The sequence below is a fragment of the Natator depressus genome, chromosome 7, assembly GCF_965152275.1.
Source record: "Natator depressus isolate rNatDep1 chromosome 7, rNatDep2.hap1, whole genome shotgun sequence".
In the NCBI taxonomy this organism is placed as follows: Eukaryota; Metazoa; Chordata; order Testudines; family Cheloniidae; genus Natator; species Natator depressus.
In genome coordinates, this window is record NC_134240.1 from 94,034,910 (window position 1) to 94,053,423 (window position 18,514).

The 18,514-nt window shown below is 40.6% G+C and overlaps 1 protein-coding gene across 1 annotated transcript in view; it reads left to right on the plus strand.

The window, feature by feature from the left end:
* The window catches only part of DNTT (DNA nucleotidylexotransferase), a 212,136-nt gene that overhangs the window by 94,505 nt on the left and 99,117 nt on the right, over nt 1-18,514 (plus strand). The gene's annotated exons all lie outside the window — the stretch shown is intronic.

Sequence of the window (18,514 nt, forward strand, 5' to 3'; positions counted from 1 at the left end):
TGCTCAGTAGAGGCAATTAAATGTGACATCTCCTCTACCACCTATCAGAGCAAGAAAACAGGCATTTTGTTAACATGGCAAGGGTGTGAGAGTAATGAAGCTTAGGCTATGCTTTCTTGGGAGATATGGCCCTTGGTAACTACTTTCAGGTAATAAAACTTTAGTCATTAGTTTGTATGCACTTTGCAACCTAGATCTCACTTATTAAAACTGGATGGCAAAGCTATTTGAATTGATCTTGTGATGACAACTCTGTGGCCTAGTGGAGGCCATATATAATTATCTCATATTTCCTTGTTATTGTATGAGCCAATGACTTTTTGTTCTCCTTTCTATAAATTGTTTGGCTAGATTACACAAGTGAACCATTGTAACTGATAACCATAAACATGGTGGATGGGCTTAAAGGAGTTCCAGGCATAGAAAGGAGCATGAGAGAAAGGCATGGAGGCAAGGAGGTATCAGGACTAGCAAATGAGTCAACACGGTTTATTATTCTACTTTGTCCCTTTTGCTATCCATTAACCCAGTTCTAGCACAGAAGTGAAAAGGAGCCATGTGGCTCAGGTCTGCTCCGTGGCTTTCCTTTTAATACAGGATTTTCTGGAGGCCTGGATTAGTGGCATTGTAGAGTAGAATCCTAGGTATTGTATTTGATTTACTACTGCTGCAGCATGCAAGATCTTTGCATATTCTAGAAGCAATTTGGTGACTTTTTTCTCCGTGACCATCACTACAATGGCTTTGTGCATAGTTTTGTGGCACAAAACATTTTGCAACATTAATCGCACCACCTTGCATGGTCTTTCATACCAGCAACTCTCAACCACCTCAATCAACCCATTTGGGCCAGATTCTACCACTCTTATACATATTAGGCTTAATTCTTTGATGCCCCATAGAAAGGGGAGGCTGCAGCACCATGATTCTCGGCTGCCTGCCCTCAGCACAAGTTATAGCTGCAGGGGAGAAGCTTTAATTATTGCTACTGATGTAAGATCCCTCAGGTCCTACACCACCATATCTCATCTCCTCCCCTTCCTGAGGGAGTAAGGGGATTTAAGAGCTCCCTTTAGACCTCTGCACAAACTACCCAGATCTTGGAGCCAGGTGTACACATATAAGCACTTATTTTGTCCTATTACCCTACCGTCAAGCAGGTGTAGGGGAGGAGAAAGAAAGGTGAGGTGTGGGGTATGGTGAGAGTCTTGCTTTTGCATACATGAGCCCAGTGATGGGTACAGTTTTTTGCTGTTCGCTTATGCTAGCAGCACACTACTACTGCCTCAGGAGCCGGGGAAGCAAGGAAGGAGTTGTGACTCAAAGCAGTGCGTGAGGCAAAATGCCTTGTAGGACTACCCCTGGGCAATTTAATTACCATCCGTTGTTGAAATCTGTGCCTAAAGACGCAAACTATCCCATAATATGTAACAGGCAGAATACATGAAAGTTCCTTAATTTGCAGAAAACAGTGAAGAAAAAGAAGGGAGAATGTATTTTAAAAACTTATAACTGTTGAATCCATGAAATGAAGTGATTAACACAGACAATCGTGGGAGCTGAGATGAATTTATAAAAGCTGTATATATACCATAGATTAGTAGAGTACCATGATTTCCTTTACTTATTCAAACAATTAAAGGCCTAATCCTGTAACCCTGACTCCATCAGCAGTCCTGTTGTCTAATTGTCTGAATATGGATAATTCAGACGAGCAAAGTTGCAGGATCACAGGATGATATGTTTGACCAGAGGCAGCTGTTTAATACATTTTCTTTGCTTCTGTCTTAAACATTAATATTATGACAGAATAGAATAGCAAAGTAGTGTTCTAAAATTAATGTATGAATAGCTAGTTACCTTTCTCTCCCCTCAAAAAGTGCACACGGGAGGCTGCATCTTGTTTTTATGTGGTAAAATAAACACTGTCATTCAGCTTTGCCTAAGAAGGAGAGTTGATTTGAATACTAATACTGGACTGCAATAAAACTCAAGATAGACATTTTTCTTAGAGAAGAATACAATGTAATTCTTATAGAAGAAGCTAATTAAGTCAGAGGCAAATAGTTCTGTGCTTCTGAGGCTTATTACCAATGTTATTGAATGTTACTCCGCTCTGGCTGTTACTCATGGTAATAAAAATGTGAATGTTTACCATGGAGAAGACTCAGACTTTGAGGCCAGAAGGGACCACTATGATCATCTAGTCTGACCTCATGCACATTGCAGGCCACAGAACCTCACCCATCCAAAGATACCTTATTGTCTGTTTTCTCCACTAACAAAATGGAAAGACAATGGTTGTTTAACTTTCTTTTCTGTTCCTTTTGCATGGGATTATTGAACCTAAAGGAATATGTTACAAAAGTCAGCTGTCTCAGTGAATCCAGTAACTTAATAAATGTATTTTTATTATATTTTAAATCAGACTAACAAGGCCCTAGCTTTAATTTTACAATCAACTTTGGGTTCTCGTAGGTGGAAATACATTAAACTAGAAATATGTCCCACAACATACTCTGGCTCCTCAAGACATAAAACTTTTTAGAAGAAAATCTCCAGACAATGTGTCAAAATAGCAACAAAAGTGATGCTCTATGTGTACTTAACCAAAAGGAGTAGGTGGCTTGCTCAGAAGAGGAAATATCTCCTATTCATTTTTGAAAATAATTTGGAGGAGAATCCTATCTAGAACACAGTGGGATATAAAATACTTTTAGACCCTTCAGCAATCACAATTCAAACCCTATCTCTGAAATTATGCTACTTCCTCTGGCAATATACTTAGGACATGTGATTTCCTTAGTGTAAGTGATTCCCTTTTGGCATTTTGTGTTTTTACATTATACTATATGCTTTCAGCTGCACAGTCAATACCCAGAATCAATACAACAGTGCTGATGCTCTTACAGCATTGTCATGCTCCGTCAGTGGTGCCAACCTTGAGTGCCTGTTTGTCCTCTTTTTCCCCAACTGCCTTCACACGTTCTTCCATACTATATGGAACCTTCAAATTTTCCTCAAGATCCACTTCTACTGTTATTTCCACAGAAAACCAAGCATCTACTTTTGACTTCTTTGAGGGCAGTTGGTGTTAGCTGATATTTATGTATAATAAAAAATGTAAATGATCCAGATCCATCTGGTTGCGCTCAGAATCTTATTACTGCTACCCTCATCATCTTCCCCTGCCCCCATCACTTATTGTCTTAAAATTAGGTTGTAAGGTTTTTGGAGCTCTTCCTAGGTGTTTGTACAAGGCCTGGTACAATGGAGGCCCTGCTAATGGCTGAAGCTTTTGAGTACTACTATGATACAAATAAATAAAACAATAATAATAATTCTGGTTTGTTACTGTGAATATCAATGAATTATTCTTGACCATTCAGAATTATGGGGCCTGATAAAATATGACTATTTAGTAAATTCAAAATTACTTGTTAGGATTTATATATAATATATATTTTGCCTGAGTCTCCTAATTAACTCATGATATAAGGCACGATTTACATTGGAGACACTGAGAGGAGAATCAGGCCCAGTGTACTTAAGATGATTATTCATTATGAATCCTATTTAAATTAACTTGTCTATTTTGAATGGTTAAAAACATAAGAATAGCCATAGTGGATCAGACCAATGGTCCATCTAGCTCAGTATCCTGTCTTCAGACAGTGGCTGGTGCCAGATGCTTCAGAGGGAATGAACAGAACAGGGCAATTTATCAAAATGATCCATCCCCTGCTGTCCAGTCCCAGCTTCTGGCAGCTGAAGATTTAGGGACACCTGGAGCATGGGGATACTTAATAGATCCATCCTCTCCACAAGCTATTAAGTCATAGGAGGTGTGGCTTGTCAAGGTTCCTTCCCCACTCTGAACTCTAGGGTACAGATGTGGGGACCTGCATGAAAGGCCCCCTAAACTTATTCTTACCAGCTTAGGTTAAAAACTTCCTCAAGGTACAAACTTTGCCTTCTCCTTGAACCCTATGCTGCCACCACCAAGCGTGTTAAATGAAGAACAGAGAAAGAGCCCACTTGGAGACGTCTTCCCCCCAAAAAATCCCCCCAAGCCCTACACCCCCTTTCCTGGGGAAGGCTTGATAAAAGTCCTCACCAATTTGCATAGGTGAACACAGACCCAAACCCTTGGATCTTAAGAACAATGAAAAAACAATCAGGATCTTAAAAGAAGAATTTTAATTAAAGAAAAAGTAAAAGAATCACTTCTGTAAAATCAGGATGGTAAATACCTTACAGGGTTATCAGATTCAAAACATAGAGAATCCCTCTAGGCAAAACCTTAAGTTACAAAAAGACACAAAACTAGGAATATACATTCATTTCAGCACAACCTATTTTACCAGCCATTTAAATAAAAGGAAATCTAATGCATTTCTAGCTAGATTACTTACTAACAAGTTCTAATACTCCATTCCTGTTCTGTTCCCGGCAAAAGCATCACACAGACAGACAGACCCTTTGTTCTCCCCCCCTCCAGTTTTGAAAGTAACTTGTCTCCTCATTGGTCATTTTGGTCAGGTGCCAGTGAGGTTATCTTAGCTTCTTAACCCTTTACAGGTGAAAGGGTTTTGCCTCTGGCCAGGAGGGATTTTATAGTTCTGTGTACAGAAAGGTGGTTACCCTTCCCTTTATATTTATGACATATCTAAAGTGATATTTATTTATTGCCTGTAAATAATGACACTTCATAATAGTTGACTCATAAGAACAGTCAAATGATTGTGCTGCTGCCATTTAGTGCAATCTTTCAAAAGATGTTGGTCATTCAACTGAGATAATGACCTCTTAATCATACACCATACCCCTGACCTGAAGGTCCATATTTTTTAAGTGCCCATATCTGGAGTTCCATGCATCAAACTCATTAAGATGATCTATTACTGTGGTTCATGAGAAACAAAGTTTCCTTTGATGTAAGAACATATATGTATACCAATAGGATCACTGTAGATGGTGTGAATTTCTGTTTAGTTCCTGAACCTTGGTTTTATTTTAATCTAGTCTGGTGGACTGAGAGAAAGAGAGAGGTGAGGGCTTTTGTGGAGACTTTACACAGCACCTGTTCATCTAGGAAGAGGAAAGAAAAGACTCTGTGCCTTCTCATGGGATTTCAGGTTTTTTTTGGTTTTGACTGAAGGATGGAATATGTTAGAAACAGCACACTCTGAGAAACGATTATTGTGTATTGCTAAAAGAAGAAGGGACTGCTGGGGAACTGCCCTTGAAGAAAAGTGTGTCTCTGATTTTAGGCCAGCATAAAGAGCCTGTGATAGAAGCAAATAGATAAACTCTAATGACTGGTGATTGTCAAGAGAACTAGGAGGTGGGTAGGCCATTCTGACTGAAAATTCAGGCAGCAAATAATGCTAGAATTTAGAAATCTAGAGCAAAGTGATATTTAAAACCCAAGAAAGCTGACAGAAGGAGCTGTTTCCAAAAGACTTGAGAAAATATTTAATTGAATTACAAAGCTACTAAGTGTCTACAAATTCTATTCAGTTGTGCTTGTGGGTAACATTCAATCTGACTATTTGGAGTGGTAGCTACACAGCTGGGGATTTAAAAACTGAATACTATAGGACAGGAGATAAAAATGATTGTAATGTTTGGCCAAATGAAGTGTTCTCCATCCTGACTGCTAAGTCTCTTCTTCAGGTGGGAAAGCCACCCAGAGTGACAACAACGGTCTCAGGCCAGTCTGTGTCTTGACACAGTGAAATAGGTGATATGTCATTTCTACATTAGAATTTTGAGAAGAATCCAGTTCCATCCTGGCAAAGGTTCATAGACCATACAGATTCAGAATGTTCTAAGCACGAATGTAACTAAACTACTTGTCACTTACAGAGAGGTCTTGCAAGAGCTTCACACATATTTTACATATAATGCAAAAGAGGACCAACTGGTATTTTTATTAGTTTTAACTAAACTTCAAAGCTTCTCCCCAATACACCCCCCGCATACCTTTTCACTTAGCACAATGAAATTTGTGCGCTTTTGTGTCAGAGCAGAGTTGGTCCTGAAAGCCAAATGGTGAAATACACTTGCAGCAACATTCTTGCAGCACCTGAATTTTACTCATGTCACCAGCATGTGCTAGACAGAGGACTGGGCAAGAAAAGGAAATTTTGCAATGAAAGCATTTCAGAAAGTGAAGAGCTGAAATTTTGCCCAGCTTTCTTTCACATTTAATTAAAGCCTCATCCTCTGGAGAATACCCTGGAGATGATGAAACTCTTAAATCTGTTAGAGATCTCTAGAAATTTGGTTTTCCACTAAACTATTTTCATTTAAACAATCAAGCTGTATTGTTTTTCATCAATAAGCAGAGTAGGATACATCAGCTTTTTAAGTTAAGAAGCCCTGAAGGTTTAGAATTGGTCAGTGGCCAGTAACATTTTCCTGATTATATCACTGCACACAGATTTCATCAGTGATATCCTACTAGGCTGCAAGCTTCTTTTGATTCAATTTAAGAAAATTAAAATCTGTTAATTCAGAACTGTTTCATGTACCTTCCCCTGACCGCACTTCCGCAGAATATTATCCAGTGCAGACTTATGGTACTGAACAGGGAGCTACTATTCTTGGAAATAAGTTGCTTATTTAAAAAGTAGAACAATTCTTTAAAAAAAGTCAAAACTAGTTTAATGTAAGAAGACAGCTCTATAATTAATTGCAGTATTTGCAGGCAATATTTTATACAGAGAATAATGCATATTCAACACTAGTTTAATAGTTTATTAAAAAGGGCTTAATGAGCTCTGCAAAGGCAGGGAAACACTGAATAATGCAAACTAGATTGAAAGTGCTTTGATAATCTTTTCTCATTGACTGTCAACAGTCCCGGACTAAAATGTTACATTTGATTGTCTTCTTAAATAAAGGTAGTGAAACAGCTTTTCCAAGATCTGTCTACCCCAAGCACAAAGCAGTAACTACCTACTTAAAATAGCAGTGCTATTGTATTATATATAGATACATTTATCATAATAGCTGATGCCAGCTCAACTTGAATTTCTGTGGAAAATGCATCTATTTAAGTGTTCAGGTGAGAGCTTGCTATCTGGAGTGAAAAGAAATATCATTAGACTTCATAAGTCAAATGAGGAAGAAGACTCCTTTAGTCATTGCAATGTGGGCACTCACATCTAAGTGCCTTTTGGTGGCTAGGTGTGGTGCTGCAGTTTTTGTTTTTTTTTCAGACTCCCGGTGTGTCCTGCAGGCTGCCAGCTGACATTGGTATGTCTTTAGTGGCTTGGCCCTCCAGCCAAGTCACAAAGTCCAAATGAATCCCTTCCAGGGTAATAGAATCCAATAAACGAACAGTTCTCTTGCCCTTACTAGGGTCTTCAGCCCCAGCTCTATGCCCTTTAAATCCAGCCCTTTGTTTGGACTCTCAAATAAGCCTGGTCCCCCACTCTTGAAGTTTATGCCACTGTGACTGATAGGGGAACTTTGGCCCACCCACTATATAGGGTTCCTGGGTTGGAACCCAGCAAACAGTAGCTACACTCTGCTTGATTTCAGTTCATTGCTGCTTCCTCCCAGGTCTCTTCCTACTTGGCCCCTTTTAGCTTCACCCTTTACTTTAAGGTTCAGTTTCGTAGGTCCTCTCTCTGCCTGCAAACCCAACTTAAGCAAATGCAGCTAGAACCAAACGGGTTATCCCTTAGGCTCTTTTGGCCAGAGAGGAGCACCCTTCCTGGCCCCTCCAGTCCCAACCAGGAACTGACCGCTCAGGCCCTACAGCTTCTTTTTTCTGAGCCTGCTCGGTCCTGATTGGCTGCTTGAACTGCTGTGAGGCCTCTCTAGCCATGCCTCAAAGACCCTCCTTTACTGCTCCTTTCCTGTCACTTTGCTGCTTCATGGGGCAGGTTGTTGTCGGACCATGGGGCCTCCTACAGGGAGCTGCAAAGGCCAGGTATGTATCATTATTACTTACTGTATAGCAATTACGCAAGCTGTCCGTCCACGACAAGGCACGGACATCAGAGAACAGTTTTGTCTTGGTGTTGAGCCAAGTCTTCATGCCAGTGGCTTCCTTTCAGCTTTCACCACTAGCAGTCATACAGGTCATTGACTCCTGAAGGCCATCACACACAGTAATGGTCAATTTCTCCATCGCTGTATCCATAACATATTTTGTTTTTTATGGGACAGGGTTGTTAGCTCTGTGCCTGACCCCCAACCTGGAGGACCAGGGTGTCTGTTTTGTCTGGCCCCTCCCCACAGACCAATCCAGCATGGTTGAACCTACCAGGAGCAAAAAGCCCCCCCCCCCACAGACTCTGGGAATTGTTGGAGCACGCAAGATGCAAACTCAAGATTTATCAGAGCTACGTACTTTCAATTCTATTTTATAGTGCAGAATGCTAGGGAATGAGAAAGTATGACGTCCAAACTGTCTTCATTCCACACAGCCTGCCTCAGAAAAATCCTCCATATCTTTTGGCCCAGAACAATCTCAAATCAAAATCTATCGACACAGTGCAGCCAAGAGGATCTGAGCACCATCATTGCCAGGAGGCATTGGAGATGGATCGATCATGTGTTTCAGATGGAAACTGATTCCATCACCAGAGTAGCAATAAAATGAACACCTGAAGGCAAGAGAAAACAAGGCTGTCCAAAAACAACATGGAGAAGAGCTGTGGAAGCCAAGCTGAAAAACCTGGGACACAGCTGGGAAACCATTGAAAGACTTGCCAGAAACAGACAGGAGTGGAGGAGCTTTGTCACTGCCCTAAATGCCAGAGGCATAATAGGAACATGATTACAGTGATGATAGCAATTACCTGCTGAAATTGTTTTCTACCTATATCTCTGTCTACTTTACCTTCACAAGCAGGCAGGAAGCCATACCTTTAGGTTCTGTTCTCTGCGTAAACCTGCTGGGGCCAACCATCCACACACAAAAAAGTCCCTCGCCAGCAGAGGCTTTCTGTAAACTTTATTCTGGAGTGTTAAAGTGCACAGGCTGTACTGAGAGTAACAAAATGGGGGTGGGGTAGGAGCCTGATAATGTCACCATAATCTGGACCATAATCTCTTACTACTAAACTGTCCTTGCTGGAGCGGTGACTGTCATTTGGTGAAGAATGGGAGAAAAAATCCCTTTTAACACTGAACAAGCAATTTTACAAGAACAAGGAAACCTGTTTTATCCTCAAAGATACGCTGTCTCTTTCGGTATCACTGCAGACTTTTCTCTGGTCCTTTTTTCTTTGCTTTTTGTAAGTGGTGGTGGTGGTGTTTTGTTTTTTACTATCTATGTTTCCAAATACTGCACATTTCACAGCCTGTCCAGTAGAATTATGGAATCATGCAATTTTCAACCTTGTCAAAGCAGCAAGACCAGGCAATACAAAACCAGATGACACTATATAGGCATAGTATGAGGGTTTGCATAAAAATAATAAAATGGAAGACATACACGAATAAGGAGAGGAAGGAGGGAGATGATTGTGGAGGGGGAGGGAAGGGGTTAGGTGGAATGGAGCGCTCACATTCTTTGAGCCATCTCAACATCTTTATCCAAATGTATCTAGAAATGAGATCCCAATTTCTTCAAATTCATATAAGTGCTATCTACAGTGATAACATATTCTTTCCTTGACAGCTAATTCAGACAGATCTGAATTCACTGCTCTATTCTGAGTGTACTATTCCATTTTTGTAAGATCACATGTTTGGTGATCATTGCAGCCTTTGAGAATGAACATCTTTGTGGGGGAGTTAAACCCATCTTAACAGGTAAATAATTCCCTGGCATATTATTTTTGGCTCCGAATCGGCTGCTGAAGCTGAGCGCTATTTTAACTTTTGTGTTTGTATCTTTCCACAGTTGCCTGACTGTTGGACAGTCCCATTTGGACAGTACTTCAGGGATTAATCTGGAACATCTCACTACATCTGGAAGCAGTGCTATCTACATCACTGCTGGGTTACCTGTAATAAAACACTGAAACCCCACTTGCCTCTGTGTTCTCTTTGCCCCTGCCTGATTCCCAACATGACAATTCCAGTGTTGCCAATTCTTGTGATTTTATTGTGAGTTTCAAGATACTTGTTTTTCTTAAAGCCCTGGTCTTTCAGTGAAGTGATTACATGATACTCTCAGCTTTCATTAAAAATAAAATAGTAGGATTTTAGTAGGGCTGGCTGTAGGATAGGTTATTTTATTAATGGAAATTTTTGACTTTTTGTCAAAACAAGGAAACACTCTCCACAAAAATTTTCATTTAGTCAAAAACTCAATTTTCTTCTTAAACTGTTTTGTTAGAAATTTTTCTACTAGCTCTAAGTCTTAGCTCTCATCGCTGAGGAAAAAGACTGAAGATGTGAAATGAGTGTATCCTAAAGAGGGCAAATTAAAAAAAAAGCACAAATGTATTTTTTTAATCTCATGATTTTTAAGCCAAATGCATAACTTTCTGGGGCCTGAGGCGTGAGTTTTGAATGGTTGGTGGTGGCAATACTGTAATACCCTGCCTCACAGTGGCTAGTTTCCCAACCAGTGCAACCCTCAAATTTAAGGTCCATTCTTGGCCAACTGATGTATTTGTAGGAGAAAGGGCAAGATTCTGCCCTAGGTGACAGACAGAGAGACCGGCTTAAATCAAAGTTACTTTACCTAACCCCTTCCACTTTCTGCCACTAAAAGGTCACAATTGCACTATTGTTTAGGGTTAGTTCTGAATTTATTTTTTTTTGTTAGTTTACCACTTTGTTTTGTAGTTTAAACCAAGTAAGAGAAAGTATTGGCAGAAACTCCTTTGACCTCGTTCACAACAGGCTCCCTGCCATAGAAACTCCACCTAGAGAGAGGTTGCAATGGCGTAATACCCCTATTTCATGGCCTTCTTCCACCCAAGGGCCTGCAAGCAGCTAGCAAAACTGTAAAATGGTTATGGTTGGCTGACGAGAGGTTTTGCTAATGATGCACTGAATCCATGGCCTGTCATGGAGCTCCCAGAAGAGGTTAAAACTCTTTTCTCCTGGTGTGAAACTAGTGGTTGAAATTAGAGCTGGTTTGGAACTTTTAACAAAACTGTTTTCCTGGGAACTGTTGATTCATCAAAACCAAAACTTTTAACTGAAATGTATTGTTTAAAAGAGAAGTTTTGTTGGGAAGGTTTCTCAGGTCCAGGGTGCACTTCCTGGTGAGAGAAAATTAACCAAGAATAGCCAATAGCCTACAGATTAGGGCACTCCTATAGAAGACCCAGGTTCAAGTCCCTACTCTTCTTGATTTTTAACAGAGATTTGCACTGGGATCTGTCACATCCAGGTCAATATCCTAATCACTGGGCTATTCTAGGGTGGGGCTATCTCTGGTTTTGATGAGAAATTCCCTCCTGGATGTTAGAAAACTTCCCAATGAACATTTTTTCAACACTGATAGAAGAGTTTTAAGTGGGGTGCTCTGCTTGAGTTGGTCAAGGACCTGAACTGGATTTACCACATCCCACATTAATGCTGCAATCACCAAGTTATTAGCTAATTCTCTCTCCCTCTCTCATCCCAAAACAACATTTTTCATGAAACAGAATTCTTGTTTTCCAGCCAGTATAATGAAAACACATCCTGGCCACCTCACCCCAGTTTGGGATAAATCTCCCTCTGGCTGCCATACTGCACTGGTGTGTGAAGGTGCTATATATGCCTTCCTCTACAATAACTGGGTGAATCTCTGTGGAGTGTGACCTCCCATCCTTTGGTGTGCACAAATGGGATGTGTCCCCTTTTCTAAGTTAGTTTTCTGTTGCTGTCTATAGTTTCCTTTAAAAATCATGTATAATTTGCACACACTTGTTAAAAACATATATAAAGAAATGAATAAATTAAGAAATTGAATATTTTAAAAAATAAGGCGAATGAATGAAAGTGTAATGAATGAATCTATTTCTATAATTAGAAATTAGCTTTACAGCTTTAGAGAAGGCTAATGAGAACCTATGATTTTGTGGATTGCTTTAATAGACAGTCTTCTCTCAGAAAAAAAACCATCTTCCCTCCCTGTGAATTTTTATACCCAAGGGTTAACTGAGTATAAATAGCTAGAGAGGCTACCAAATCAAAGATCTTCCTAAACGGCTCCCTATCTCAAGAGGTCTTTCATGAGATGCTCTGAAAACAGAAGAGTGCAACACTTATTAGTCTGGTAGCAGGAGCTGGTAAATAAATATATAGCTAGAAATAGGATTCCTCTATTGAGATGGATTAAAGGTGACTAAGCGTTGGGGAGAGCAAGGAATAAGGTTGCCCTGCAAAAAAGATATGTAACAAACAATTCTTTGTAACAAGATGATGCCCTGATGAGTTTGTGTTATAAGAAGCTTGTGCTTGAAAACAACAGAGGAAACCATGAGAGACTCAAGAGGGAACTGGTTCTGGACCTATTGTGTGAGAATGCTGTTAGCTATGTAAAGAAGATTGCAGGAAAGGAGGCAGAATGTTAACATTCAATTCAGCATAAAAGACACACACAGGCTACAGTATGCTTCATATAGTTTTGCTTAGTGACAGAATCAGTGACATGTATCTATAATAAGGTTAAACATGATCTACTGATGGAACAAAAGGTCTTGGGTCCTGATCTTGCATACAGATGGAACCTTTATGCCAATGCAGAATGCAGAACCCCATTGACTTCCACAGACTATGTATGAGCATGTAGGTCCAATCATAGACAACCGAATGCATGATTGGAGCGTGGAAGGTAAATCAATTTGGTTGGGATCCTCTTGCATCCAGAGAAGGAAAAGAAGGCAGAACAGTTCCAAGTGGTCCTCTCCTGAATGAGATCATCATTTCATTTAATGCAAGTGGTGGAGGCTGGACACTACACAAAACTATTTATGGCTTGAACATGGAGACTATTTCAGTGAAGTCCTGTATTATACAGGAGGTCAGACAAGATAATCAGTATGGTCTCTTCTGGCCTTATTATCTATGAATCCGTGATTGGGTCTAACTGGAGTGAAACCAATTCCTGATTAAATGAAAGGACAGAAAAAAAAACTAGAGATAGTAAAGCAAATATTCCTAAATCAGAATGTACTGCCTAGCAAAACATCTGCCATAATAGTCTCCAAGTCAGAAAAGGTGAACAGGTTTTCAATGAACAGAGAGGAACAGAGCACTTCAGGATGAGAATGTAGAAAAAGCAAGGCAAAAGAAAAAAAGCTTTTATTCAATAAAAGGTGTCTCTTAACATTTACGTTTTGTTAAAAATGATGTTTCACAAATTCTGAAGTCAATAGAAATATTTCACACCTTTTAAAAAAGATTTTAATGAAAACAGTTGTTTTCTTTCACTTTAAACACATCCCTGCATTGTTTACAACCCTAATACTATGGTATTCTAACTGGCCTATTTTCATTGTCCAAGCTGACTGAAATGTAATCAATATTCATTGCACAAATTAAATTAAATTTTGAAAAATTATTTCAGTTTTAATAAACTAGATTATTAGAACCCAGCTAAGGACATTTAAAAAAAACTTTATTTTTTTTAAATTGAACTGTGCCCTTTCAATATACTGGGCCAAATTCTGTTCCTTTACACTGGTGTAAATTAAGATTAAAGCTACAGGATTTATCGTGCTGTAAATCAGTGGGGTTGGGACCAGGCACAGTATGTCTGGAAATATTAAGCAGGTAGAATTTAAGATGTACAAGTCATTATGCTTGAACTTAATTTTTGTCTCTAATATATTTTAAGGAACAACATAATCTAAAATTCAAACAAATCAAACTCTAAGATCTAATTAATAATAAATAAATTACATTAGATTTAAATTAATTTAAATCTAACCCTGAAACATACCAAACAAGCCCTCAAATATTAAAGGAGAAAAAGAGAGACACTGCTCAGTCAGAGCCGCGTAGTCTTCCCTCTAGGTAACATCAACTGCTGTATCTGCTCTGGTCTTTGGCTCACTCTGCCTGTATTACACTTGCTCTAGTCTCACCATACCTTTGTTGGATCATATTAAAGAAATTCTGTATTAAAATCCCAAGTGAGTTTGATTCCCCATAGTTTAAATTCCAGGGTATTACTAATTAAGAGGTCTCCTGGTTTTTGGTACTGTTTCTCTCCCTCTATGTGTGAAACTTGCAAGCTGCTAATTGCGTTAGTACATTCTAAGACAGAGTCTGTTCTCAAATCAATTCACACAGAGAGAGACTCAAAGCAATACTCTGTAACAACAGAAACAGCACCCAGAGACTCCCCGCCCTTTTGTTGTATTAACAATTGTGATTAAAATAGAGATAGAGGATGTATGTGGATGGATGCTTGGTGTGGATAAATAACTGAATGATCAGGGAGGTGCCAGCCTAAGAATCCAGTATCCATCGGCTGAAGAAGGTGTCAAGTGGAAATAACCAGAGGACCCCCGGAGGGCAGACTGGAATCCATCCAACAGCCTCAAGAATGGGAGAACCAAAGAACAAGATAACATCTGGCAGCACGGAGCCATCAGGAATGTGCTATCTGCTGATTGGTTCAGCAAGAGCATGATGAAGCAATTCCCATAGACTGGCATAGGAAAAAACTCCTATAAAAATGGACTCTAGAAAGTGAGAACTTTGGGGTCTGATTCTGCAAACCAACTTCCAGGAGCAACAGATGAGCATCTGACAAGGACCTGCTCCCTCCTCATGTTCAGGCCACCTGGCCAGTGGCTTGGCATGAGCAACTCTAAGGCTGGTAACTATGATAACAACCTTGCAGAACCTGTGTGTGTGTGTGTGCATGAATGAATGTGTGAATAAATATGAGATTGAATGGAATGTTATAGCTATAACTAACTGCTTACTATAATTCTTTCTGTATTCACAATAAATGTGGTATTTTGCCTTTTCCCCTTTAATAAGATCCTGCTGGTTTTTATTTTATTGGTATAACACCTATACACTAACAAAGGTCCAGACTGACCCTTTATGATCAGCCCTGTGAAGAAAAAGAGTAGTGTGGCACTGTCAGGGACGTCCTGACTCAGAATTCCAGTCCTGCTTCCCATCTGCCCCCCACATCTCCTTGGTCCCAGGGAAGGAAGTTTATTTCAGCCCTCATTGGGTGTTTACTTTCTTTTTAACTCATTTAGTTCTAGTGGCTGCCAGGCTGTGGAGGCTGGGGTCCAGGCTTCATCCACTCCCTGTTTCTCTCCAACTCCTTCCTGTCATAGAATAATAGAATATCAGGGTTGGAAGGGACCTCAGGAGGCCATCTAGTCCAACCCCCTGCTCAAAGCAGGACAAATCCCCAACTAAATCATCCTAGCCAGGGCTTTGTCAAGCCTGACCTTATAATCCTCTAAGGAAGAAGTTTCCACCACTTCCCTAGGTAACGCATTCCAGTGCTTCATCACCCTCCTAGTGAAAAAGTTTTTCCTAATATCCAACGTAAACATCCCCCACTGCAACTTGAGACCATTACTCCTTGTTCTGTCATCTGCTACCACTGAGAACAGTCTAGATCCGTCCTCTTTGGAACCCCCTTTCAGGTAGTTGAAAGCAGCTATCAAATGCCCCCTCATTCTTCTCTTCCACAGACTAAACAATCTCAGTTCCCTCAGCTTCTCCTCACAAGTCATGTGTTCCAGTCCCCTAATCATTTTTGTTGCCCTCTGCTGGACGCTTTCCAATTTTTTCACATCCTTGTAGTGTGGGGCCCAAAACTGGACACAGTGCTCTAGATGAGGCCTCACCAATGTCGAATAGAGGGGAACGATCACGTCCCTCGATCTGCTGGCAATGCCCCTACTTATACAGCCCAAAATGCCATTGGCCTTCTTGGCAACAAGGGCACACTGTTGACTCATATCCAGCTTTTCGTCCACTGTAACCCCTAGATCCTTTTCTGCAGACCTGCTGCCTAGCCATTCAGTCCCTAGTCTGTAGCGGTGCATAGGATTCTTCCATTCTGAGTGCAGGACTCTGCACTTGTCCTTGTTGAACCTCATCAGATTTCTTTTGGCCCAATCCTCTAATTTGTCTGGGTCCCTCTGTATCCTATCCCTACCCTCCAGCTTATCTACCTCTCCTCCCACATCCGCAAACTTGCTGAGGTGCAGTCCACGCCATCCTCCAGATCATTAATGAAGATACTGAACAAAACTGGCCCGAGGACCAACCCTTGGGGCACTCCGCTTGATACCAGCTGCCAACTAGACATGGAGCCATTGGTCACTACCTGTTGAGCCCGACAATCTAGCCAGCTTTCTATCCACCTTATAGTCCATTCATCCAGCCCGTACTTCTTTAACTTGCTGGCAAGAATACTGTGGGAGTCAAGGAATAACACGTCCACTGCTTTCCCCTCATCCACACAGCCAGTTATCTTGTCATAGAAGGCAATTAGGTTAGTCAGGCATGACTTGCCCTTGGTGAATCCATGCTGACTGTTCCTGATCACTTTCCTCTCCTCTAAGTGCTTCAGAATTGATTCCTTGAGGACCTGCTCCATGATTTTTCTAGAGACTGAGGTGAGGCTGACTGGCCTGTAGTTCCCTGGATCCTCCTCCTTCCCTTTTTTAAAGATGGGCACTACATTAGCCTTTTTCCAGTTGTCCGGGACCTCCCCCGGTCGCCATGAGTTTTCAAAGATAATGGCCAATGGCTCTGCAATCACGTCCGCCAACTCCTTTAGCATTCTTGGATGCAGCTCATCCGGCCCCATGGACTTGTGCTCATCCAGCTTTTCTAAATAGTCCCGAACCACTTTTCTCCACAAAAGGACTGGTCACATGCTCCCCATGCTGTGCTGCCCAGTGCAGCGGTCTGGGAGCTGACCTTGTTCGTGAAGACAGAGGCAAAAAAAAAAAAAGCATTGAGTACATTAGCTTTTTCCACATCCTCTGTCACTAGGTTGCCTCCCTCATTCAGTAAGGGGCCCACACTTTCCTTGACTTTCTTCTTGTTGCTAACATACCTGAGAAACCCTTCTTGTTACTCTTAACATCTCTTGCTAGCTGCAACTCCAAGTATGATTTGGGCTTCCTGATTTCACTCCTGCATGCCTGGGCAATATTTTTATACTCCTCCCTGGTCATTTGTCCAATCTTCCACTTCTTGTAAGCTTCTTTTTTGTGTTTAAGATCAGCAGGGATTTCGCTGTTAAGCCAAGCTGGTCGCCTGCCATATTTATTATTCTTTCTACACATCGGGATGATTTGTTCCTGTAATCTCAATAAGGATTCTTTAAAAGACAGCCAGCTCTCCTGGACTCCTTTCCCCCTCATGTTATTCTCCCAGGGGATCCTGCCCATCAGTTCCCTAAGGGAGTCAAAGTTTGCTTTTCTGAAGTCCAAGGTCCATATTCTGCTGCTCTCCTTTCTTCCTTGTGTCAGGATCCTGAACTCGACCATCTCATGGTCACTGCCTTCCAGGTTCCCATCCACTTTTCCTTCCCCTACTAATTCTTCCCAGTTTGTGAGCAGCAGGTCAAGAAGAGGTCTGCCCCTAGTTGGTTCCTCCAGCACTTGCACCAGGAAATTGTCTGTGCACCGCTGTATTGCTCTCCCAGCAGATATCAAGGTGATTGAAGTCTCCCATGAGAAACTTGAAACTTATAAGTGCTACATTAGAAAAGATTACAAACAAATGCCTTCTGAACCATCTTGGGATCAGGTCCTTGCATTTCATTTTTCAAAGAATTTTGCTATTTTTAAAGAAGTAAAGATATTTGTTGTGTTTTTTCCCCAAAGCTCTGCACATGACATGTGGATAGTAAATATCACTGCCCTGTCAAGCAGCTTGTGAGTGCAGGAGCTTCAATAAACCAAGCCCAGGATAAGTGAAGAGTCAAAGAATGCCCTTTTCCCTTTGTATAGGCTGAAAAGTTGAGGGGACAGGCAAATGCTGTTTCTTGAGCTTGCTGACTAGAAACACGGCTGCAAGTTGAAAGAAGAGAACAAACTCTTGGGGCTGCCGGGCCTGCCACATACTTTTCTTTGATTGTATCTGAGAAACAAAGATGTCATGGCATGACATGCTGAATAAAGTACATTTGAGCAAATTTCGAAAACTTGCAGAAGCTATTTCACCTTCTCAGGCTCTGGAGCATTTTCTTAAATACATGGAGGTGGTTAAATCATCTCTGGTGCTCAAGTACCAGATGGCAGTTCACTGTCAGGTTGCTTTTTTAAGCACACATATGAAAATATGTGCCTATAGGTCATTCCCTGTGGGTTAGAGCTGTGTGGAGGACAGAAATTCCATTTAGTCAAGGATTTTGAAATTCGGCTTCGCTCAGAATTGGAATGAAACCCAAACACTTCAAAATTCTCTGTGAAGGAAAATGTTAAAATTAGTCTTGGATCAAAACACTTTGTTTTAACTTTTATTTTATATTATATAATATAATATTATGCAAAATAAAAATTTATACAAAATGTCAAACTGTTTGGTTTTAAAAACGTCAAAATAGGACATTTTTGTCATTGTCAGACCTTTCTTTTATTCTCCTCAATGAAATTTT